Source organism: Phacochoerus africanus, chromosome 13 (genome assembly GCF_016906955.1).
Source record: "Phacochoerus africanus isolate WHEZ1 chromosome 13, ROS_Pafr_v1, whole genome shotgun sequence".
NCBI classification, from domain to species: Eukaryota; Metazoa; Chordata; class Mammalia; order Artiodactyla; family Suidae; genus Phacochoerus; species Phacochoerus africanus.
In genome coordinates, this window is record NC_062556.1 from 18,745,350 (window position 1) to 18,770,227 (window position 24,878).

A 24,878-nucleotide genomic window follows, 5' to 3' on the forward strand; every position below is an offset into this window, starting at 1 on the left:
GCTATTTCCTATAGGTTTAAAAAAAAAAAAAAGTTCAAATGTTCTCAGGAAATGGCAGAGTAATGAGTTAAATGTATTGAATAAACATGTGTCAAGCACATATAACGTCCTAACTACTCTAGATTTATTTATTTTCTTTTTAGGATTGTACCTGCAGGATATGGAAGTTCCCAGGCTACGGGTCAAATTGGAGCTGTAGTTGCTGGCCTACACCACAGCAACAGCATGACAGATACGCACCTTGTCTGCAACCTATACCACAGCTCACAACAATGCCAGATCCTTAAACCACTAAGAACCTGCATCCTCATGGATACTAGTCGGGTTGGTTACTGCCGAACCACAAGAGGACATCTATCCATCTATCTATCTGTCTGTCTATCTATCGATTTTTTGTCCTTTTGTCTTTTCCAGGGCCACACTCCAGGCATATGGAGGTTCCCAGGAGCTGTAGCCGCCGGCCCACGCCAGAGCTACAGCAACACAGGATCCAAGCATGTCTGCGAACTACACCACAGGTCAAGGCAACGCCAGATTCTTAACCCACTGAGTGAGACCAGAGATCGAACCCGCAACATCATGGTTCCTAGTCTGATTCGTTAACCACTGCGCCACAACAGGAACTCCGAGGTTTTTTTAAAAATAGCTTCACTGAGGTGTAACATACATTAAATGACACACAAAGAGTACAACTTGATAAATTTTGGTATATGAATACATCCATAAAACCATTACTACAACCAAGATAATTAACCTACCATCACCTCCCAAACTTTCCTACTATTCGTAAACCTGGGCTTTGTATTTCCATAATGACTAATGATTTTCAGCTTTTTCATGTGCTTATTTGCCATCTGTATCTTCTTGGCTAGTATTTGGTCAACACTTTTGCCCATTTTGTTATTAAGTTGTTTTGTCTTATTATTCAGTTTTGATAGTGCTTTATATATTCTGGATACCAGTCCTTTATCAAGTTAAGTGATTTGCAAAGATCTCCTCCCAGTCTGTGGCTTGTCTCTGCATTTTCCTACCACTGTCTTTTGAAAAGCCTACGTTTTAATTATAATGAATCCAACTGATCATTCTGTTACTTTATGGATGGTGCTTTTGGAGTTGTTTCTATGAGAGCTTTGTCTAATCTAAGGTCACCAAGATTTTCTATATTTTCTCCATGAAATTTTATAGTTTCAGGTTTTACATTCTATTTGTTTTATCAATTGTTGAGAGAGGAGTACTGGAACCTCTGCTAAAATTGCTTATTTATATGTTTCTCTTTGCAGTTCTATCACATATAAAAAGTTAGGAGTGTGTCCTCTTGATGAATTAATCCCTCTATTATTATCAAATGACCCTTCTGTCCTTGGTAACAGTCTCTGCTCTGAAATCTAACTTCTGATCTAATATAGTCACTCCAGCTTTCTTTTGAATAGTATGAGCATAGTCTATCTTCCAACCTTTTACTTTTATGTGTCTTTATATTTAAAGTGAGTTTCCTGTGTTTGTGATATACTTGGGTACTGATTTTTAAAAAAACAAATCCAATGATCTTTGCCTTTTAATTACAGTATTTACAGCATCTATGAGTAATGCAATTATTGATACAGTTGGGTTTAAATCTATCACCTTGCTATTTGCTTTCCATTTGTCTGATGTGTTCTTCATGACCCCTTTCCTCTTTATCTGGTTTATCTTGGGTTATTTCTTACCGTATCATTTTATATTCCTTGTTGGTTTTACAAACTATAATTCTTTGTTACTTTAGTGATTGCTTTAGGGTTACAATATGCTTCCTTAACTTACCACAGTCTAATTTATCAGTTTAACTTAATATTTCAGGTGTAGGTATCAGAACCTTAACAACAACTTATCTCCCTTTTCTCCCCTTCCCTGTGCTATTGTTATATTTTACTTTTATATGTTATAAACCCCACAGTCATTACCATCATGTTAAACAGTCGACTGTCTTTTGAAGATACTTAAAAAATAATTTAAAGATCCTACATATTTACCCATGTCATTTTCTTATTCCTTTCCTTAGGTCCAGGTATCCATGTAGTTTAATTTTCCTGGTTGAAGGACTCCATTTAATATGTCATTTAGTACAAGACTGTTTTAGCTGTTACATGTTGGAAAAGTCTTTACTCTGCCTTTGTTTTTGCTGGGTAAAGAATCTTAGGTTGACAATTTTTTTTCTTTTAGTGTTTTAAAGATAATGCTTCATTATCTTCCAGCTTACACTCTTTCTGATGAGAAATCTACTATTACCCTTATCTTTGTTTTGTACTAATGCTGTTTTTTTTTGTTTTTTGCTTTTTAAGGCTGCACACACAGCAAACGGAAGTTCCCAGGATAGGGGCTGTATCAGAGCTGCAGCTGACGGCCACAGCCACAGCTACAGCAATTCGGGATCCGAGCTGCATCTGCAATCTGCATCAAAGCTCACGGCAACACTGCATGCCTGACCCACTGAGCAAGGCCAGGGACTGAACCTGCATCCTCATCAGTACTAGTTGGGATTTGTTTCTACTGAGCCACAATGGGAACTCCTAATGTTGGCTGCTTTTATGATTTTTTTTGCTCTCTGTTACTTGTTTTAATTGATTTAATTATGACGTTCCTTGGAGACATTTAATTCATCTTCCTTGTGCATACTGTGTTTATTGTTTTTATCAAATTCAGAAAATATGATCATTGCTAAGTATTAGAGAAATGAAAGAAAAAACTATAACGAGGTACCACCTCACACTAGTCAGAATGGCTATCATTAAAAAGTCTATAAATAATGAATGCTGGGGGTTCCCATCATGGCTCAATGGAAACGAATCTGACTAGCATCCATGAGGACACAGGTTGGATCCCTGACCTTGCTCAGTAGGATCCAGCATTGCTGTGAGCTGTGGTGTAGGTTGCAGATGCAGCTGGGATCTTGTGCGGCTGTGGCTGTGGTCTAGGCCAGCAGCTACATCTCAAATTCAACCCTAGCCTGGGAAACTCCATATGCCTCAGGTGCGGCCCTAAAAAGATAAAATAATAATAATAATAATAATAATAATGCTGGAGAGGGTGTGGAGAAGAGGGAATCCTCTTACACTGCTGGTGGCTGGTGGGAATGTAAATTGGTGCCACCACTATGGAAACATTATTGAGGTTCCTCAAAAAACTAAAAATAGAGTTGCCATGTGATGCAGCAATCCAACTCCTGGGCATACCCACACAAAACTGTAATTCAAAAAGATTCATGCACCCCTATGTTCACATCAGCACTATTTGCGATACCCAAGACATGGAAACAACCTGAATGTCCATCAACAGATGAATGGATAGAGAAGATATGGTGTATACGTGCATATGTGCATGCACACGCTCGTGCACACACACAGCAGACTATTACTCAGCCACAAAAAAGGAAATGTCATTTTTGGCAACATGGATGGGCCTAGAGATTATTATACTGAGCAAAGTAAGTCAGGAAGAGAGAGACAAATACTATATCACTTATATGTGGATTCTAAAATATGATACAAATGAACATAATTACCAAACAAAAACAGACTCACAGGTACACAGAATAGACTTGCGGTTGCAGGGGGTGGGGGAGGGTTGGGAGATTGGGATTAGCAGAGGCAAAATATTATATATAGGATGGAGAAACAGCAAGGTGCTACTATATAGCACAAGGAACTATAATCGATATCCTGTGACAAAACCATAATGGAAAAGAACATAAAAAAGAAGATATGTATGTATAATTGAGTCCCTCTGATCTACAATCAAAATTAACAAAATGCTATAAATCAACTACACTTCAATAAAATTAAACAAAATATTAAGAGGTTAAGTTACACAATACATTGTTAAATAAAAAGAACAAGCTACAAATTCTTTCCTCTTTTTCATTTCTTTTAAGTGATTTAATTATGATGTTCCTTGGAGACATTTTACTCTTCTTTCTTGTGCTTATTCTGTTTCTCTTATCGTTAAAAAATTTAGCTACTATTTCTTCAAATATTCTTTCAGTTCATCTTTTTAAACAATTCTTTTTTCTGTCTTTTACTTTTGATAATCTCTACTGCTATGGTTTTCACATCCACTAATCTTTTCTTTGGCAATGTCTAACATGCCATTAAGCCTACCCAATGTGTCTTATCTTTGACACTGTAATTTTAATCTACAAGATATTTCTAGATAACATGTTCGATCTTTCCTCTAGCTTCTCCAACAAAATGAATATAGTCATAACTGTTTTAATGTTCTTGACTATTAATTCATCATCAGTGTCATTTGGGAGCCAGTTTCAAGCAGTTGATTTTTCTCCTCATTGTGGTTTATATTCTCCTGCTTCTCTGCAAACTTCGTAGTTTTGACTGAATGTCAGATATTGCAAATTTTACCTTGCTGGATGCTGGATATTTTTGTAGTCTTCTGAGTAATCTTGAGCTCTGCTGTAAGTGTGGCTAAGTGACTTGGAAACAGTTTGATCCTTCTGGGAAGGAGTTATGTTCTTGCATTAGGCAGGAACAGAGGCTGCATTTAGTCCAGGGTTAATTTTTCCTCACCCTAACATCCTCCAGAATACTCTACCAAATGCCCTGGGAATTATGAGGCTTTCTACTCTGACTGGTAGGAACAGGCACTATTTCCGGCATGAGCTTGGATAATGTTTTACATAATTCTTTTAGGTGGCTTTCTCCAGCCCTGGGTAGTTTCCTTGTATGTATTCACTTATCAGTAAACTACTGAAAACTGAAATGGGACCTTCTCCAGATCACTGAAGTCCTTTGTCCTTTTTATTTACAGCTCTCTTCTCTGGTACTTGCACCTGCACACTTTCTTCCTTTTGCACTGCTAGCTTTATCTCAACTTGGAGAACTGGAACTTACTTGGGACCCCCCATTCCTGTGAAGGTGGTGATATCTAACACCTTGAGTGCTACTGTTTTGTATATTTTTTATAGTTTTTTTTTTCCAGTTGTTTCAGACAGAAGAGTATGTTTAGTCCCTTTTACTCCCTCTTGACAAGGAACCAAATTCATTACTCTTAATTTTTAATGTACACAATGGACAGTACAAAGGTAAACAAATTTATAACAAGAAGAACACAAATGGCAATGCTTTAAAAGAATGGTTTTTTTTAAAAAAGTATGGTTTTGGTTCACCAATGAAAGCCAATGCGCTCTTGATATAACCCTGAACTAAAAGAAAAATCAATATTGTTTTTACAGATATTTTGGAAAAATGACACACACTTTCCTAGATTTCTGTATAAGACTAATTGTACCAGCAACTTATAAAGTGAGTTAAAATGTATTATCTGTAAACTAAAATTAATATATTTCTGGAGATTACTTGGGTCTCTTATTTCAGGATTCTACTAAGACATTTGGCTGACATGCAACACAGAGAGTCAGGATTACCAAAAGAAACTCTATTATCTGTTTATCATCAGTGCTCTCTTCAATTAGTTCTGACTTTTGCGGTGTCTTTAGCTGGTCATAGTTTTAAATCTAATAGCTTTTGTTTATCAACTACTACATGTTTACCTTTATTATTTTCCAATTTAATTTTTGCAGAAGGTTGATTAATTAACCCTATAGTGTCCAATGATGTATACGTGCATTAAAAATAGTTTTGGCTTATCACATTACCCCTGTTGCTAAAGTAGGTGTATCCATAAACTTTCTAATTTGGCTAATATGATGACGTATCATAAGCAATGTGCTGCTTACAAATTTATATTAAACAACTTATAACATATTTTCCTGGTAAGTGCAGTAACAGTTTCATAGAAAGAGAGCAATGTTTATATGGCATAGTATAGTCCCGTAATACAATAGGTTGAACCATATGAAATTGGTACTTAACATCAAAAATATTACAATAACACTTTTACATGGTTTAATCTAATAAAAGCAAATAAATATATTCATTTTCTTATAAGGTAAATAGCAATTTATATAGATTGTCAGCAATGAATTTATTATAACTTATTTATCTTACTCTTCCCCAGTTCCTTGTCCACTGGAAAGGTGAAAGTGGGTAGGATGGGTGGGTCTCAGTCTTTTAAGGTGAGCAGAGGTTTAAAATAGAGGTTGAGAGTTTGAGAGTCACTGACATTATTCTCCATAGTCAGGTAAACTAAATATAGCTTAATTTAATAAGCAGTCAGGATACTCAGCTCCAGCTCCTCCACTAAGAAATCACACCCTAATACTAACATGAAAATCTGGTTAAGATAGACTTGAAAAGCAGTCAATGAAAAAGACATGACAAAGATAATTCCATTCAAGGAAACTACTGGAACAGAGACCAAGAATTGCTTCTAAGAAATCAATCTCAATCAGTTAAAGGACAGTTAATGTGCACATGAATAAAAACCAATAGTTTTTTTTTAAAAAATAGAGTTGGCCCTCCGTATCTGGAGATGTGTGGAACCCACGGATATTTGACGCTATTGTACCGCATCATTTTATATAAGGGACTTGAACATTTGCTGGGGTCCTGGAACCAATCCTCTATGGATGCTGAGTGACAACTACCATCTTAAATCCCATTTTACAGTTCTTGCTGTCTAGTGCTATTTTCAAAGCACTTGAATTGCCTCTAGAGCACAATGTAATTACACCTGGGAAAATTCTATTCTCATCTACAAATATTTTATTGTCCTTTTGTAAAGTACTAGCTTATATATTTAATTATTTACTCTGCTTTTTCAGAATTTCAGATTCTTGATTATGTCTATCAGAGTGACTTTGGGTTGAAGAATAAAAAACAGCAGTTTCCTAGTATTTTTTTGAACAAACCAACAACTTAGCATCTAGGTTCACAACTAAAAGGTCTGAATTCCTCCATAAAAGCTGTTTTACTGTAATTTCACCTATTTAAGATTTCCCTCATTAATTTCTTCCAGGGAATTTTATAATAAGGTATCATAAGAAAATCAAGAAACATTTCTATATTTTTCATGAGATTTATCATTAGAACCCAGTATTTTAATGTTGTCCTTCCTGAGATAACCACATTCTTTATTTATACATCTACAACTATGCTTGAGGTAAAAATTTTTTCCTAAATATGTTCATCTTCCCTCATCTTATTTTTTTAAAAAAATCTTCCTTTTCTTTACTCTGTCTTCAGTTTAAGCTGACATCTCTCCTGGAATTTAGCACCAACTTTCCTAAAATATTAGGTTCTAACATTAAAAGGGGAGAGCAAAATATCCAGGCATATGAGACTTGAAAACAGTTATATTTTAAAATATAGTTTTACATTTGAAAAAGAAAATTGCTTGTATAATAGAAACTCAGAAAATAAAATACACTAAAATTGTCCCAGTTGGCAGATATGGTTATATAAAGGTTGAGAATCACTAGGCTACAATTCTTACTTCTTTAAAACCTGCTGTACCACAGCTTTAGATCCAATACTACAGCAAAATTACTCTTTTTACAAGCACCAATGACTTCAGACATCAATTGGGAAGCTTTTGTGAGTGAAAGGAGGTGCTGTTAAAAATTACTCAGTGACAGACATAAATCAAGGTTGTCCAATTAGAAGATATAGTTCTAATAAGGACTAATCATAATCATCAAATCCAAACCATCTTATATTTTATCATTGTTACAATTACAAAAGTTGTATGTTTAAATCTTAAAAACATACATACAAACATTTTTAACTATTCCTCCTGTCCCATCCCAACTCCCATTTCCACAGCTACCCACTGTGGAATACAACCCTTTCAGATTTTTTTTTCCCTCTGGATTTATGTGTGTATGAGGTTTTAGGGGAGTGGTTTAAATGGAATTGCAAAGGCTGACCAATGTTTTGCTTCTTCATGCAAAGTATCTTAAATTTTCCCTAAAGAAGTACCTCTATATCTACACTTCATTCTTTTTCATGGCTAATCTAATATTATTCTCTTATAAGGGCATACCAAAATTTATTCTAGTAATGAACACAGACTGCTTTCATTTGTCTTTATACATTTCCTTCTCTGCAAGGAAAAATCATGTAACGGTCTCTATGAACCTATGATAATATTTCTGTATTATAGGTACATAGAAATGAAACTTCTGGTTCAGAAGAATGCACTTTCAAAATTGATAAGATACAGCCAAACCTTTACCCTAAAAAGATGAAGCTGTTTATACTCTGCTCAATAGTTTAAAAGTGACTACTTTCCAACTTGACACTTACTAAAGTTTTCCAATTTTTGTCAATTTTATTAGCAAATTTTAAAAAAAATCATATTTCATTGATGTTTTGAATTTCTCTTATTACTGGTATGGTTAAGTATCTCCTCAAAATTTTACAGGCTGTATTTCTTTTTTGTTTTGTTTTGTTTTTTTGTCTTTTTTTTTTTTAGGGCTGCACCCACGGCATATGGAGGTTCCCAGGCTAGGAGCTGAATCGGAGCTGTAGCCACTGGCCTACACCAGAGTCAGAGCAACATGGGATCCAAGCTGGGTCTGCCACCTACATCATAGCTCCCGGCAATGCTGGATCCTTAACCCACTGAGCAAAGCCAGGGATCAAACCTGCATCCTCATGGACACTAGGTGGATTTGTTTCTGCTGAGCCACAATGGGAATTCCTATATTTCTACTTCTATCAATTTCCTACTTACATTCTTTCCCATACTAGGCTGTCCTTTTTTTTTTTTTTTTTTTAAATTATGGCCACATCTGTGGCATATGGATTTCCTGGGCCAGGGATCAAAATGAAACTGCAGCTGGGGTCTACATTATGGCCACGGTAAGAACAAAACCAAAACGCATCTGCAAAATACACTGCAGCTGGCAGCAATGCTGGTTCCTTAATCCACGGAGCAAGGCCAGAGATTAAATCCACATCCTCGCGGAGACAATGTCAGGTCCTTAATCTGCTGAGCCACAAGGGGAACTCCTAGTTGTCTTTTATGTATATTTTGAATGGTAACTTGTCTACTACATGTCAAATATTTTATCCTGGTCTATTGCTTGCCTTTTTAAATGGCATCTAAGTTTGATGTCTCCTTTGAAAAGGCTTTCACTACCCTGACTTTCCAAAAAATCCAATTCTTCCAAAACTTTTGCCATTTATTTTTTTTACATATATTTAGCCCAACTGGAACTTACTTTTGAGAGTGCCAGCAAGTGGGTACATAATTCTCTTTACTTCAACTGGATAGCCAATTGTCCTACACCATTTATAGACTAGCTCTTACATTACTTGTTTATCATGTAGGAAATTCTGCTGTATCCATGGAGCTCTTCCTGAATTCCTTATTCTGTTCCTCTGATCAACATGCTCAATCTATATCCAAGTTCTTATTATTTTAATAACTGTAATTCTACAGTATGTTTTAACCTCTTTTTTTTCTTTTGACTATCCCCACGGCATGTGGAAGTTCATAGACCAGGGGTTGAATCCATGCCACAGCAGTGGCCCAAGCCACTGCATTGACAATATCAGATCCTTAACCTGCTGTCCCACAAAAGAACTCCTGTTTTAAATCTGTGATGGGTATGTTTCCCTTTGTTATGCTTATTTTTGAAATTTACCTGGCCATTCTATGTGTTTTTCCTTCTCAAAACTTAAAACATTTCTTTGTCATATTGCATTTTAAAAATTCTATTGTATTCCTAATTGGGATTACACTGATTTTATTGACGAATTTGGTGTGAACTGCCAATTTTAGAATATTAAGTTCTCACATTCAGGAATATACTATTTTTCCATCTATTCAGATCTTTTCGTACTTTTCTTAGGATAGCACTACATATGTTTTAAGTATTTTATAATTTAGGCTTCTACTTTCCTTATTGCTTTTCATAGTTGGTTACTGCTGGTGTATAAAAAAGCTAAGGAGCCTTTTTATCTCATAGCATGTTGCTTTACTGAAATCTTTTTTTGACTCAAACCATTTTCTGTTACCTGTCTTATATTTTCCAAGTAGATAATCATATCAACTGCAAATAATAACAGAGATATATATTCCACCCATTCCCATCCCTTATTATTTAGAGGTTAATTATTTTTCTTCTTTCCTAAAGCACTGGCCAAGACCTGAACTAATGTTATGTTCCTATCGTTTAATGAAAGTACTTAAAAAATTTCACTGTGACATTTAATACAGGTTTCTGGTAGAGATCTTTTATAAGGTTATTTCTTGTTGAGGAAGAATTCAGGGACAACTGGATTTTAGAAAATCATTTTTTTGCACTAAAAAGATAAACATATAGTTTCCCCCTTCAATCTAGTATACAGTGATTTATGTTAATATGTTTCCTAATACTCAACCAATATTATACTCCTGGGACTCAACATTTTAGAACCAGTATGATTTAATGATTCAAAGCCCAGACTCTAGATTCAGAATGCCCGGGTTCAACTGCCAAATCTTTCACTAACTAGTTGCATTATTTTCGGCACGTTATTATTTAACTTCTCTGTGCTTCAGTTTCATTTTTAAAATGATGACAATATCTACCTCAGAAACTTGTTTTAAGAATTAAGTAAAATAATAAAGTTGTTTAGAATAGTATACAGAACATAAAAAGTATTTAATATGTGTTAAGTATTGTCATTTACTGATTTGCCAGGCATAGGATATACAGCATTGCAAGGGTCAGCAAACTAAGACCTGTGTGCTGAATCTGGCCTCTCACCTGTTTTTATAAATAAAGTTTTATTGGAACACAGTTATACCCAATGTTTATAATTCATCTATGGCTATTTTTACGCTCCTACACCACAGTTAAGTAGTTCCAACAGAGTCCATATGGCCACAAAGCCTAAAATACTTGCTCCTTTACAAAAAAAATTAAAAAAAATTTTAAAAAATTACCAGCACAAGAAGTACTGTTCAAACTCAAGTAGTTCATAGTCTAATAGTTCAGAAAGATAAGTAAAGAAATAGATACACTATGATATATACAAAATCATGATATTTTGAGGGTATTATGGAAACATGACAGCTCACTACTAAACTATAGGAAGGATTCACACAAGTGAAAAGAGGCAAGAGAAGAGGTATTTTATTTATTTTTAATGATATTGTCAAAGCAGCACTCCTACCACCTCGATGTGGCTTCTTCTTTCTCTTTGGATGCAGGATATCTTTTTTGGTAGCTTCCAGTCTATTTGGTTGTTGGTTGTTCACCAGTTAGTTGTAATTTTGGTTTTCTCATGAGAGGAGATGAGCTCAAGTCCTTCTACTCTGCCATCCTATCTCTAGGAAGTTTCTAATAGACATTTCTAATCACTGTCATCCAGGTATCCAAACTCATGTCTTTACCATTCATTTATTTATTCATCTATCATTTCTTTAAAACCTTAAATTTCCTAGAACTAAATGTCACTTAGAATATCAGTGTCACAAAAGTGAATGTCATATTCTTTTTCCTTAGCAGTTCACACACAAGGATGATAAATAAAAACATATAATAAATCTACAACCAAGAATACTCTACCTAGGAAGGCTCTCATCCAGATGAGAAGAAATCAAAAGCTTTACAGACAAACAGAAGGTAAGAGAATTCCACTTCACCAAACCAGCTTTATAACAAATACTAAAGGAACTTCCCTAGGCAGAAAAGGCCACAAATAGAAACAAGAAAATTACACATAAGAAGGCTCACTGATAAAGGCAAAAACATATAGAAAGGTAGGAAATCATCCACACGCAAATATCATATCAAAACCAGCAACTGTGAGGAGAGGAGAGTACAAATGCAAGATACTGGAGATGCATTTGCAATTAAGAGACCAGCAACTTAAACAATCATATACATAAGACTTCTATATCAAAACCTCATGGTAACTGCAGACCAAAAATCTACAATAGATTTATACACAAGTAAAAAGAGCAATCCAAACACAACATTTAAACAGTCATCAAACCTCAAAAGAACAAAAGGGGGAAAGAAAAAAAAAATCCAAAACAATTAACAAAATCGCAGTAAAAAAGAATGGAACTACCAATAATTACCTTAAATGTAAGTGGACTAAATGCTCCAACCAAATGACATAGACTGGCTAAATGAATACAAAAACAAGACCCATATATATGTTGTCTACGACGAGACCCACTTTAGTTCTAGGGACACATACAAACTGAAAGTAAGAGGAAGGAAGAAGATACTCCATGCAAATGAAAATCAAAAGAAAGCTGTAGTAGTAATACTCATATCAGACAAAGTAGACTATAATACAGAAGGTTACAAGTGACAAAGAAGGTCATTATATCATGACCAAAGAATCAATCCAAGAAGAAGACATAATGATTGTAAATATATATGTACCCAACATAGGAGCACCCTAATATATAAGGCAACTGCTAATAGCCATAAAAGGAAAAACTGATAATAACACAGTAATAGTGGGGGACTTTAACACTTATAGCAATGGACAGTTCATGCAGACAGAAAATCAACAAGGAAATACAGGCTTTAAATGATGCATTAGGCTAGAGGGACTTAACAGATATTTAAAGAACATTCCATTCAAAAGCAGCAGAATACACATTCTTCTTAAATGCATATGGAACATTCTCTAGGACTGATCACACTCTAAGCCACAAATCAAGCCTCAGTGAATTTAAGAAACTGAAATCAGGAGTTCCTGCTGTAGTGCAGTGGATTAAGAATCTGACTGCAGTGGCTTGGGTGGCTGTAGAGGCACAGTTTGATCCTCAGCCTGGCACAGTGGGTTAAAGGATCCTGCATTGCTACAGCTGCATTGCAGCTGAGGCTTGAATTCAATCCTTAGACCGGGAACTTCCACATGCTGCAGGTGCAGCCGTAAAGAAAATAAGAAAAAAGAAAAAGAAAGAAAAAGAAAATTGAAACCATATCAAGCATCTTTTCTAAACACAATGTGTTATCAACTAACTAGAAATCAACTAAAAGAAAAAACTGTGAAAAACAGACATGTGGTTACTAAAAAATATGCTACTAAATAATCAATAGATCATTAAAGAAATCAAAAGAGAAATCAAACAATATCCAAAGACAAATGAAAATGAAAACACAATGATCCAAAACCTATGGGATATAGCAAAAGCAGTTCTAAGAGTGGATTTTATAGCAATTCAAGTATACCTCAGGAAACAAGAAAAATCTCAAATAAACAACCTAACCTTACCCCTCAAGCAACTAGAAAAAGGGCAAAAAAAAAAAAACCTAAAGTGAGGAGAAGGAAAGAAATCATAAAGCTTAGAGTAGAAATAAATGAAATAGAAATGAAAAAAACGATAGAAAAGATAAATGAAACTAAAAGCGGGTTCTTTGAAAAGATCAACAAAATTGATAAACCCTTAGCCAAACTCATCAAGAAAAAAAGGGAGAGGGCTCAAATCAATAACATAATAAGTTAAAAAGGAGAAATTACAACAGATATCACAGAAATACAAAGGATCGTTAAAAGACGACTACAAGCAACTATATGCCAATAAAACTGACCACGTAGAAGAAATGGACAAATTCTTAGAAAGGGACAATCTTCCAAGATTGAACAAGGAAGAAATACAAAATATGAAGAGACCAACTGCAAGTACTGAAATTGAAAATGGAATTTTAAAACTTTCAACAAACAAAATTCCAGATAGCTTCAGAGGCGAATGCTATCAAACATTTAAATGAGTTAACATCTGTCCTTCTGAAACTATACCAAAGAACTGCAGAGGAAAGAACACTCCAAAACTCACTCTATTAGCCTGATACCAAAACCAAAGATACCACACACACAAACACAAAAAGAAAATTACAGGCCAATATCGCTGATCAACACAGATGCAAAAATCCCCAACTAAATACTAGAAACCAAATCCAAGAACACATTAAGGATCCTACACCATGATCAGGTAGGATTTATTCCAGTGATGCAGGATTTTTAAATATCTGCAAATCCATCAGTGTGATATAGCACGTTAACAAACTGAAGAAAAACCATATGGTCATTTCAATAGATGCAAAAAAACTTTAGACAAAACCCAACACCCTTTAGACAAAACCCAACACCCATTTATGATTAAAACGTTCCAGAAATTGGACATAGGGAACTCACCTCAACATAATAAAGGTCATATATGACAAGTCTACAGCTAACATCATTCTCAATGGTGAAAAGCTAAAAAGAATTTCTGTTAATATCAGAATCAAGTCAAGGATGTCCATCCACTCTTGCCATTGTTATCCAAAATAGTTTTAAAAGTCCTAACCACAGCAATCAGAGGGAAAGAAAGAAACAAACAGGATTCAAATTGGAAAAGAAGTAAAACTATCACTGCCTGCATATAACATGATATATAGAAAATCCAAACTACATTACCAGCAAACTGTTAGAGCTCGTCAATGAATTCACTAAAGTTGCAGGATAACATTAATACATAGAAATTTATGGCATTTTTAATATACTAACAATGAAAGATCAGAAAGAGAAATTAGGGAAACAATCTCACTTACCATCACATCTAAAAGAATAAGATATCTAGGAATAAACCTACCTGAAGAGACAAAAGACCTGTGCTCTGAAAACTGTAAGACCCTGATGAAAGAAATCAAAGATGACACAACAAAATGGAAAAATAAATGATGTTCTTGGATTGAAAGAATAAGTATCATCAAAATGACTCTACTATCCAAGGAAATCTACAAATTCAATGTAATCCCTATCAAATTACCAAGGCCATTTTTCAAAGAATTTTTTTTTAAATTTTTTTAAATTTGTACATAAAGAGAAAAGACCACAAATAGCCAAAGCAATCCTGAGAAAGAAAAATGGTGCTGGAGGAATCAAGCTCCCTGCCTTTAGACTACACTACAGAGGTGTAGTCATCAAAACAGTATGGTACTGGCACAAAAACAGAAATACAGATCAATGGAACAGGAGAGAAAGCCCATAAATAAATCCATGCACCAAATCTACAACAAAGGAGGCAAGGATGAACAATGGAGAAATAAAGTCTCTTCAATAAGTGGTGTGTGAAAACTGGACAGCTGCATGTAAAAGAATGAAATTAGAACACTCTCTAACACCATACACACAAATAAACTCAAAATGGATTAAAGACAAACATTAAAGACTGGATGCTATAAAACTTTTAGAGGACAACATAGGCAGAACGCTAAACAGCAGTACTATCTTTGAGATCCACCTCCTAGAGTAATGAATGTAAAAACAAACAACTGGGACCTAATTAAACTTAAAAGTTTTTGCATAGCAAAGAAAACCATAAACAAAACAAAAAGCCAACCCACAGAAGAGAAGAAAATATATGCAAATGATGTGATAAGGGATTAATCTCCAAATTATACAAACAACTCATGTAGCTCAATTGAAAAAAAAAAAAAAACCCAAAAAAAAACCAATCCCATCAAAAAACACGCAGAAGGTCTAAATAGACATTTCTCCAAAGAAGACACACAGATGCTCCCCCCAAAATACACATAAAAAGATGTTTAACACCACTAATTATTAGAGAATTACAAATCAAAACTACTATGAGGTACCATCTTACACCAGCTAGAAAGGCCATCATGAAAAAATCTATAAACAATAAACGCTAGAGAGGGTGAGGAGAAAAGGGAACCCTCCTACACTACAGGTAGTATGTAAACTGGTGCAGCATTATGAAAAATAGTACAGAGTTCCTCGAAAAATTAAAAATAGAACTACCATATGATCCAGCAATCCCACTCCTGGCCATCTATCTGAAGAAAACCATAATTTGAAAAGATACATGCACCCCAATGTATCTATTTACAATAGCCAAGACATGAAAGCAACTTAAATGTCTGTCAACAGAGGAATAGATAAAGAAGATGTGGTACATACATACAATGGAATATTACTCAACCATAGAAAAGAATGAAATAATGCATCTGCAGCAACATGGATGGACCCAGAGATTATCATATACTAAGTGAAGTTAGCGAGTGAAGGACAAACATCATATTTTGTCACATATGTAAAATCTACAAAAAGGATACAAACGAACTTATTTACAGAACAGAAACAGACTCACAGACTTAGAAAACAAATTTATGGTTATCAAAGGGACAGGTTGAGAGGTTGGGGGAGTAGGAAAGGACAGACTGGGGGTTTAGGACTGGCGTATGCACACTATGGTCTATGGAATGACTGGCCAGTGGGGACTTGCTGTATAGCACACGGAACTCTACCAATATTCTGTGACAATGTATATGGGAAAACAATCTGAAAAAGAATAGATGTGTGTGTATATGTGTAACTGAATCACTTTATTGTACAGCAAAATTACCACATTATAAATCAATGATACTTCAATAAAACTTTAAAAATGAAAAAAAAAGAAAAAAGAAATGTGTATCAAAGCTCTAGGTATAAATATCCTATGGCAAGTAAGTTACCTGCCATGTTAAATGGGCTCTTTCTTTTAATCCTTATAACAGCCAATTCTTTAAACTCTTTAATTCTTTAAACTCTTTAAAGTGAAGAAACTGAGATGTAATACTTTACATGCTCATGTATATAAATAGACAGCGAAGAAGCCAAAAAACAAATCTACATCTACCTAACGTAAAACATATGCTTATTTTATTTATTATTATTATTATTTTATGGCCACACCCTCAGCAAATGGAAGTTCCTGGGTCAGGGACTGAATCTGAGATGTAGATGCATCCTACATTGCAGCTGTGGCAATGCCAGGTCCTTTAACCCACTGTGCTGGGCCAGGGATTGAACCCACACCTCCACAGTGACCCAAACACAGTGACAATAGTCAGATTCTTAACCCATTGTGCCATCATGGGAACTCCCAAACATATGCTTTTTATACTACAAAGTTGGGAAATGGTGGAAAGCAGATATAGTCACAGGATACAAACAGAGTATAAATTCTAAAACAGAGATAGGAGTTCCCGTCGTGGCGCAGTGGTTAACGAACCCGACTAGGAACCATGAGGTTGCGGGTTCAATCCCTGCCCTTGCTCAGTGGGTTAAGGATCTGGCGTTGCCGTGAGCTGTGGTGTAGGTCGCAGATGCAGCTCGGATCCTGAGTTGCTGTGGCTCTGGTGTAGGCCAGTGGCTGCAGCTCCGATTGGACCCCTAGCCTGGGAACCTCCATATGCCGAGGGAGCAGCCCAAGAAAAGGCGAAAAAAAAAAAAGACAAAAAAAAAATAAAATAAAATAGAGATAGAAGACATTATAAGTGATGTGGCAGGAATTGTATGTGATTTGAATTTCTAAAATTGAGCAATGATTTGAATAAATTCATATTTTTGAAATATTAGTATGGGAGCATCCTGAAAGATGAACTAGAGGGACAGTTGCCCCTGCATTTTAATCCTAAGATTACTGTCTTACAACATTAGGTCAGTTTTAGTTAATGCTCAAGTAATAGAAGTAATAGATATAAAAAAATAAAATTTCTAGCATACTATGACATTTAAGAATAATGATTTACTCTCTAATCTGAAGTACTGAAAATAGCTAGTCCTAACACAGAAATAAAAAGGCATTTCATAAATCATTAACTACAATGTAAGAAAAAAGTACATATTGCAAATGAAAATATCACATGGACGGAGTTCCCTCTGTGGCTCAGCAGTTAACAAACCTGACTAGGATCCATGAGGATGCAGGTTCGATCCCTGGCCTCACTCAGTCGGTTAAGGATCATAGCATTGCTGTGGTCACAGATGCAGCTCTGATCCCATGTTGCGGTGGCTGTGGTGTAGGCCAGCAGCTGTAGCTCCAAGTCAACCCTTAGCCTGGGAATCTCCATAGGCTGCAGGTGTGGCCCTAAAAAGAGAAAAAAAAAAAAAAAAAGAGGAGGAAATTACATGGAAAAGATCAAGTTTTAAGAACAGAACTGTAACTGAGAATGGCTGTCACAAGCAAGCCAAAAAAAAATCTAGAAAATGTAAACAATGAAATCACAAATTATAAATTATGTTTTCACTTTTATTTTTATTAATAAGCCAATGTTAAGAGAAACTGATTTTTAAAATAAATGCAATGACTACTCCTTCAAGCTAGATCTCAACAGAATTACATAGTTGTAGATGACCTCTATTTCTACAAAAGAAAGCATATAATTACTTTTTGAATAAAAGTGTTAACTGTGCTTTTAAATGTACTTAAACATCAGTTTAGAACTCCCAGAGAAGTAGGAAGATTTTTTTCTCCTCATTGGGCAACTGAATTTCACTAAGAAATCACTTAAATTCTTTAAATTACTCTGTTCAAATATATATTACAATGTAGATTCTGAAGAAGGAAAAAATAGTAATTTTCAATCATTTCTGATAGAGGCTGATTAACACAATCTAATTTATCAAATTTAGATAACCTTTCAACCAAGGTTTATTTCAAAGTATTTCTAACTAGCACATAAGAGATCTCAAAAAGTGAGGGAGGAAGAGAGATATGGAAGTCAATAAGAGGTAATAGTTTCCTCTGTAAAATAAGAGTACCATCACATATCTGGCAAGTCTATATAGGATTTTTAAAAAACAATCAACTATCCAGTGAGAGTTCAAGTGGACCTTATTATTATAGATACAGAAATAGTCTTCTACTTGAAAAAAAGAAAACCATAAGGAATTCACTTCTGCATATTTTTATCCCGCTGTGGAAAGAATAGCTGAATTTCCTTGGAATAGAAGATTAGTATTTTCTTGCAAAGAGGAACAAGGCATAGGATATGGATTGCACTGAAAAATTAATAAGAATGGAAAGAAAGCTTTTAAAATGTGCCTTCTCTTTGCCAAGAAGGCAGTTAAAACTTTTGAGTACACTAAACGCTTATCAGAAGTACTACATTTACAGAACTTTGGAGGATAAAGCTTGAACTTGAGATTTCTGGTCTTACTAAAAAAAGGCTACACTACTTCTAATGCAGTAGTATTTATGTAAGCACTTATATGGTATTTGAATATTTTCATTATTTCCAACATCTTTTTGGGTGCTCACAGCATTTCTGTGTAGAAAATAACGATAGATATTATTCTCCATTTTAAAAACTGGGAACCTAAGGTTGAAAAAAACTAATCTGAGTTCATAAGGCTAATATGGGTGAAGTTGGAACGAAGATCCAAGGTACTTTATCTCCTATCTAGGAAACGGAAACAGCTGGAATAATGAAGCTGTTTCAAGTCCTGACAAAAAAGGGGTGGGAAAGTTAATTGTTAATTTCTTCTTAAAGCAACATTTAAAAAGCCAATTTAATTAGGTAACAATTTAGGAAAGCTGAAATTTAGTTTAAAACATTTATACTGCCTTAAAACTAGAGACAGTATATACATTCACAAAGTATGGAAAGTACTAGTATAAATAAAAGAACAAAAGTTAACTTAAGTTTTGGGGTTTGTTTTTAACGTTTTTAGGAGGAAAAAGGAAACATCAGACAGCTCTCCATCTTACACACCTTAACTTTTCCCAGTAGCTAGTAATATCCCTGATAAAAACAATGTATTTACTAATGCCTGTCCAACGTAGGGATGCTCTTATGCTATCCTTACTTTCTTGATGATACAAAATATAGAGTAACCCTAGCCAATTTATTCATGCAGCCATAACCTGAGGCACCACTAATTACCTTGTAATGGTAAATGAAACACAATGTGCTGAAGGAAATAGAACTGCCTTAGAAATAGACACTAAAGGAGTTCCCCCAGTGGCCTCACAGTTAGGATCTGATATTGTCACTGCTCTAGCACAGATCTGATCCTTGGCTCAGGAATTTCTACATGCTGCGGGCAAGGCCAAAAAAAAAAAAGAACAAACACAAAACCCCTAGCCCTATAAATTTAGAGACTTCAGAGATATTTCATGTAAACAAATCTTCAAAATAACTGATACTTCCCCTTTAAATCACAACTTATCTTTAAACAATCATAATGAAAATATTTTATATTTATTTATTTATTTGGCCATGGCATGCAATGGCTTCATGTGGGATCTCAGTTCCCAACCAGGGACTGAAACATGGCTGCAGCAGTGGAAGTGCTGAATCCCAACCAATAGACCAATAGGGAACTCCTGAAAATATTTTAAAAGAGATTTCTAGGTCTTTTACCTCTGCCTTAATCTACACATGATATAATCTTTTCTTGATGACTCAAACTCATTAATGTAAATATCAATTATTAGACTATTCTATTACACAGTGACTCTTGGAGTTATTGAGGGATGTCCAACTATTTGTCTCTTCACTAACTCAGCCTACACTACCTTTAAAAACAAGGTTCCTACTGCTTGCTTCACAGCTGTCTCTTATAGGCCACCAACACCTTAGCCAAGGTTTCTAAAATGCCAGTTGTAGTTCAAAATATGTACAATCTGAATAAGTAGCTGATATACTTTACCTTATACAGATTCTAAATCAAGCCACAGTGTAGCTATTTTCACTGTTCTAAGGTCTAGCTCAAAGGCTTTTCTTCTTTCACTTCCTAGTACTGAGACCTAGTCTAGGCAGTTGCTAGAAGTCTGGCCACAAAATAACATTTATAATAGTAGTTATTTTTGCATGTTCCCTTTATTTTTTACTGTAACATAGGGAAAAAAATAAATGACAGTCATAACAAAACACAAAAAACAACCATGTAGGCAAATGATGTAAGGCAGTCACATTATGTGTTATATGGACAATTACCTAGCTAATTATTAGCCAAGAGTCAGCAAACTAGGCCTGTTGTCCAAATTCTGCAATTGTAAAAGATAAGCAAAAAAGGATACTCAACATAAACTGTAAGTGGTTCAAAAGGCCTAAAATATTAACTACCTGGGACTCTACAGAAAAAGTGTCCTGACCCCTGATCTCAGTGGTAATCAACTCACACATATAAAACATATGCTATTCCTCATACTTAAAGCTTAAGCTATTAATATGTCAAGGTAGATGAAGCATTCTTTCAGCTATGGGTTCACAATGATACAGCCAAACTGTCTGGTCTAGCCCTTGCCTATTCCTCTTTTGACCATGCAATGGGGCTTAGCCAAAATCTCGACTTTCTTTCCTTCTTCCTCCTGGTACTTGTCCATGGATGCTCCCAGCCTGGTCTCCTTGCTATGTCTTACAGTTCTGTCCATCTTTTTTAGAATGTCTTTCCTTTTGCTATGTAAATCCTTCCTAAACTTCAAGTGTGACTTCCTCTTAAGTGCTTCCAGGGTCATTCTACCCCTCAGTGGGCTTTCCTTTAAATTACAGTCCTGGCCACACGACTTAGTAATACCATCTTATATTTTTGCTAATGATTTCCTGTGTGTTCATCTAGTATCCCCAACTAGTCTGTAAACTACCTGAAGGAAGAAAACACATCATATTGCTTTTGTATCCCTACTCTAAGAGCAGCTCATCACTCTCTGGGCACATGTCATCTCCCAACTGCATCTCTCTATCTTTGAGAAAAAACAGCCTGAGGGCTGATAAGTGATGAGAAATAGCAAAGGAAGACACCTACAAAGGAACCTGATGCAAGACCATAGGCTACACTGCAAATCTAGAAAGTATATGGAAAAACAAGCAAAACTACAATACTGGGAGAATAGAGACAAAGATCAAGGGGTAAAGAGACCACAGTATAATTCTGTGAAATAAAATGAGACCAAAATGTTAAGAAAATTATAAAAGTTCCCAATACATGTAAAAAAATTTGCCTTTCAATACTGTTGGTCATTAATTTCTTTTTAACAAGCAGCTCTCAACACTGATATACATAGGGGCCATTTTTCTATTTCTTTTTTGTGATGAGATAAACTAGAGCAGTAAAAGACTCAATGTAATAGACATGCAGAGTATTCTAAACCTTTGGATTTATAATATTGTGAATTTATTTGAAGTCTGCTAGAGATTACTAGGGGGAAAAAAAGGAGATTTATCTTTTAATTATCTGGCTAATAAAATTGGAAATGACATGCATATTCCTACATCATGCTCCAAGATACCATTTAGATTCATTTTCTTAGAAAAATGCACCGAGAACATTAAAAAAAAATCTTTAGGTTACTTCATCAAATTGTATTTTTAAAATAAAGGCAAAACAGAAGATGAACAAGCCTTGGATGTATGTATCTACATTAAAAAAAAAATACAGATTTTTTAAAACGGTCATAACTACTACCCATAAGTCTAAACTAAAACAAAATATAAATTAAATGCTCCTCACCTATGAAAAGCTACAAAAGACAAAAGAATATTAATCATGCATTCCTTCTCTTTTTTCTGGGTTTTACAGTCTCTCAATCCTGACCTCTGCCTGGTTGGTCAGAGCAGAGGGAGAAATTTTTTCCAAATTTGTAATAAAATATGCTCAATATTGCACTATAGAATTTTAAAAATTAAAATGTAATTACTAAATGCACGATAAAATAAAGCCGCTCTCAATTATTCACACAAAGGGGGGAAGTGATGACACAGATGATACCAAAAGATAATTCTACAATCTGTTTTTCTGAATGCATATCATTAATTTGCAAGAAGCAAATTACCCTTATAATTATGTTTGACTGAAGCCAGTGTTAACCAGAAGTTTATTTTTCCGGAACAGTCAATGATTTTTGACAGTTAAGACAAAAGGGAAAAAGGGAATTCATTCAGGAGTATACAGGTGGTTAAAAGCAGCCAGCCTGGGATAAAAAAATTTTCAATTAGCCTAAACAAGAAAATTGAGAGATGTTCTACATAGGGAAAGGAGTAGAATTTAGTAAAATTTACTATGACAGTGCTATAATTCTCATATATTTCATTATTCATAAAAATATTTAATAAAAATTTTTCCTGTCAAATCATTGTCCCTTCTTCCCACTAACTGGTATATAAGTAGTGATGGCAAGAATGAAGGAGCTAAAAGCTGAAAGCAAAATTTTAGTTTCTATATTATAAAAGATGTGTTAAAAATCCTTTTCATCACTGCTTTTAAGTCCACCATCTGTCTCAGGGGGCACTTTATCTCATTACTTGAGAAAAACCAATTCAAACAAGAAAATATCAAAAAGGCAGAGGACTCATTGCTCTGGACTATTTTTGGATGATTTAAACAAAACTTAGGCGATGGCAAGAACTACAGATTTAGCAAATAAACAAAAACTAAATATTTAGCCAAATACAAGATCACAGCCACAAAACTCAATTAGTTTCTTCCTAACATATGGCTCCAACTCCTGGGTGGCATATGTTTAGCACTAGTGCTGGTAATATCATGGTGATAAAATATTATAGTAACAGTTCAACTTTTGTTATTTCATTCTTATAATACAGAAAAAACAGATCAACTTTGCTTTCAAGAACTAAAAACACAGACCACAAGAAGAAGCAAAATAACTATGCTGCTCAGTTTTAAAAGTCCACAGTCTACACATACGTGAGGATAATACAGTTAAAAAAAATTCTGTCAGGCTGATATTCTTAGTTAATAGATGCTTAGACACAAAGGTGTCCAAAGGAACTTGTATGAAATTTCACAAAAGAAAATCTCGGATTTTCGATTCTCAGCACCCCAGTAACCATTATACCTCCTCCTCCCACACACACACACACACACACACACACACACACACAAATCCTCCAGGCTTCTAACGCTAACAGTTTAATAAAAGAACGATTAACGACTACATTAATTAAAACCGCCGTCGTTCTGCCCGCGATTTTATGGCTAAATTAGGTGTTCATTTTCCTTTACCTAACGCATGACGTCCTTCCACAGCCGTGTCAAAAGTTCAAAGATCCAGGTTGTTAAACAGGGCGAGGACTGCAGCCAGGAGTCCACCCCCGGCTGAACAGGTGGCTAACTCCGCCGGCTGGAGGAACAGCCAGGTACTGGCACCAGCCAAACAAGATCAAACACACAGGGGCGGGTTTCGAGGTTTTAACCCCAACGGGAGCGGGGGAAACTCTTCGGAGGAGCGTTCAAGTTCGGCGGCTGCCGCGCGGCCAAAGCCGAAGCGCGGCGGCCTCTCGGCGATCCTCCCGGGAGGGCTCCGCACTCGACCCCCGCGCCGCCCGCAGCGGCGCAGCTCGCCGCGGGCCGCGGGCCAGGGGGGCGGAGGGAGGGCCGAGGGAGGGCCGCCCGCGCCCCTGCGCCGCCTCCTCGGGCTGGTGGCCGGGCAGCAGCCGCGCCCCCGCGAGCGCCTCCCGGCGAGACTCGGACCCGGCAGGTGCCCCACGAGCGGACGAGTCTCGCCCGCGGCCCACTCCCGTCGGCCCAGCGCGCGCCCACAGGACGGGGTGGGCCGGGCCCCTCGACGGGCCCGAGCCCCGCTCGGCGTCCCGGCCGCTCAGATCCAGCCTAACGGTTTCCCAGGCGCCTGCTCCGGGGCGGGACGGAACCCGGACCCGGACCGGAGCCGGGACGGCGTGGTCTCCCCCGCCTTTCCCGAAGGGAGCGCCCGCGCTCTCACCTCCGAGTCCAGCCGCTCTGAGGCGGAGGAAGGCGGCTACCCCGGCGCCTCTTCTTCGGGTTCCTGGTCGTTCTAGCTCTACCTCAGCAGCAGAGCCAGCTCTCGGCGCCGCCGCGGCCGCCGGCGCACTGACTGTTGGGGTGGTTTCCCGGCAGTGACGGCGCCGCCTCAGCCCCGCTCTTCGCTCCCTCTCCGCGTAGCTCCCGCTTTCTGTTTCACCCGAGGGACCACGAACGCCGCCGCCGCCATGCTTACTACGGAGCCGGGAGGAGGAGCCCGGAGTCTGCGCGCCGAGTGCGGCTGCGCGAGTCCCGCCGACGGCGCCTCCAGCCGGCCGGGTCCCCCCCGGTGCCCGCCTCAGGCCGGCCGCCCCGCGGGTCTCTCCCGGGAGCGCGAGGACCCCGCGGAGCCGCGGGTGCGGGACGACCGCGTACCCCTCACTGCTGCCGCAGCGCCCACCGCGCTCCCGGGGCTCCGGGGTCTCTCCAGAGGCCCGGCAGCGCCCGGGTCGTCGT

The 24,878-nt window shown here is 36.8% G+C and overlaps 1 protein-coding gene across 2 annotated transcripts in view; it reads right to left on the bottom strand.

Annotated features, from left to right (window-relative positions):
• FNDC3A (fibronectin type III domain containing 3A) overlaps window positions 1–24,486 on the bottom strand; it is a 192,882-nt gene extending 168,396 nt beyond the window's left edge. Inside the window, exon 1 of one of the 2 annotated variants that reach the window (XM_047756488.1) lies at window positions 24,364–24,486. The gene's annotated coding sequence lies outside the window, so the exon portion shown is untranslated. Of the gene's footprint in view, window positions 1–23,645; window positions 23,748–24,363 lie in introns of those variants that run through there. The other variant, XM_047756489.1, reaches the window with a different exon arrangement.
• Window positions 24,487–24,878: the final 392 nt, after the last annotated feature.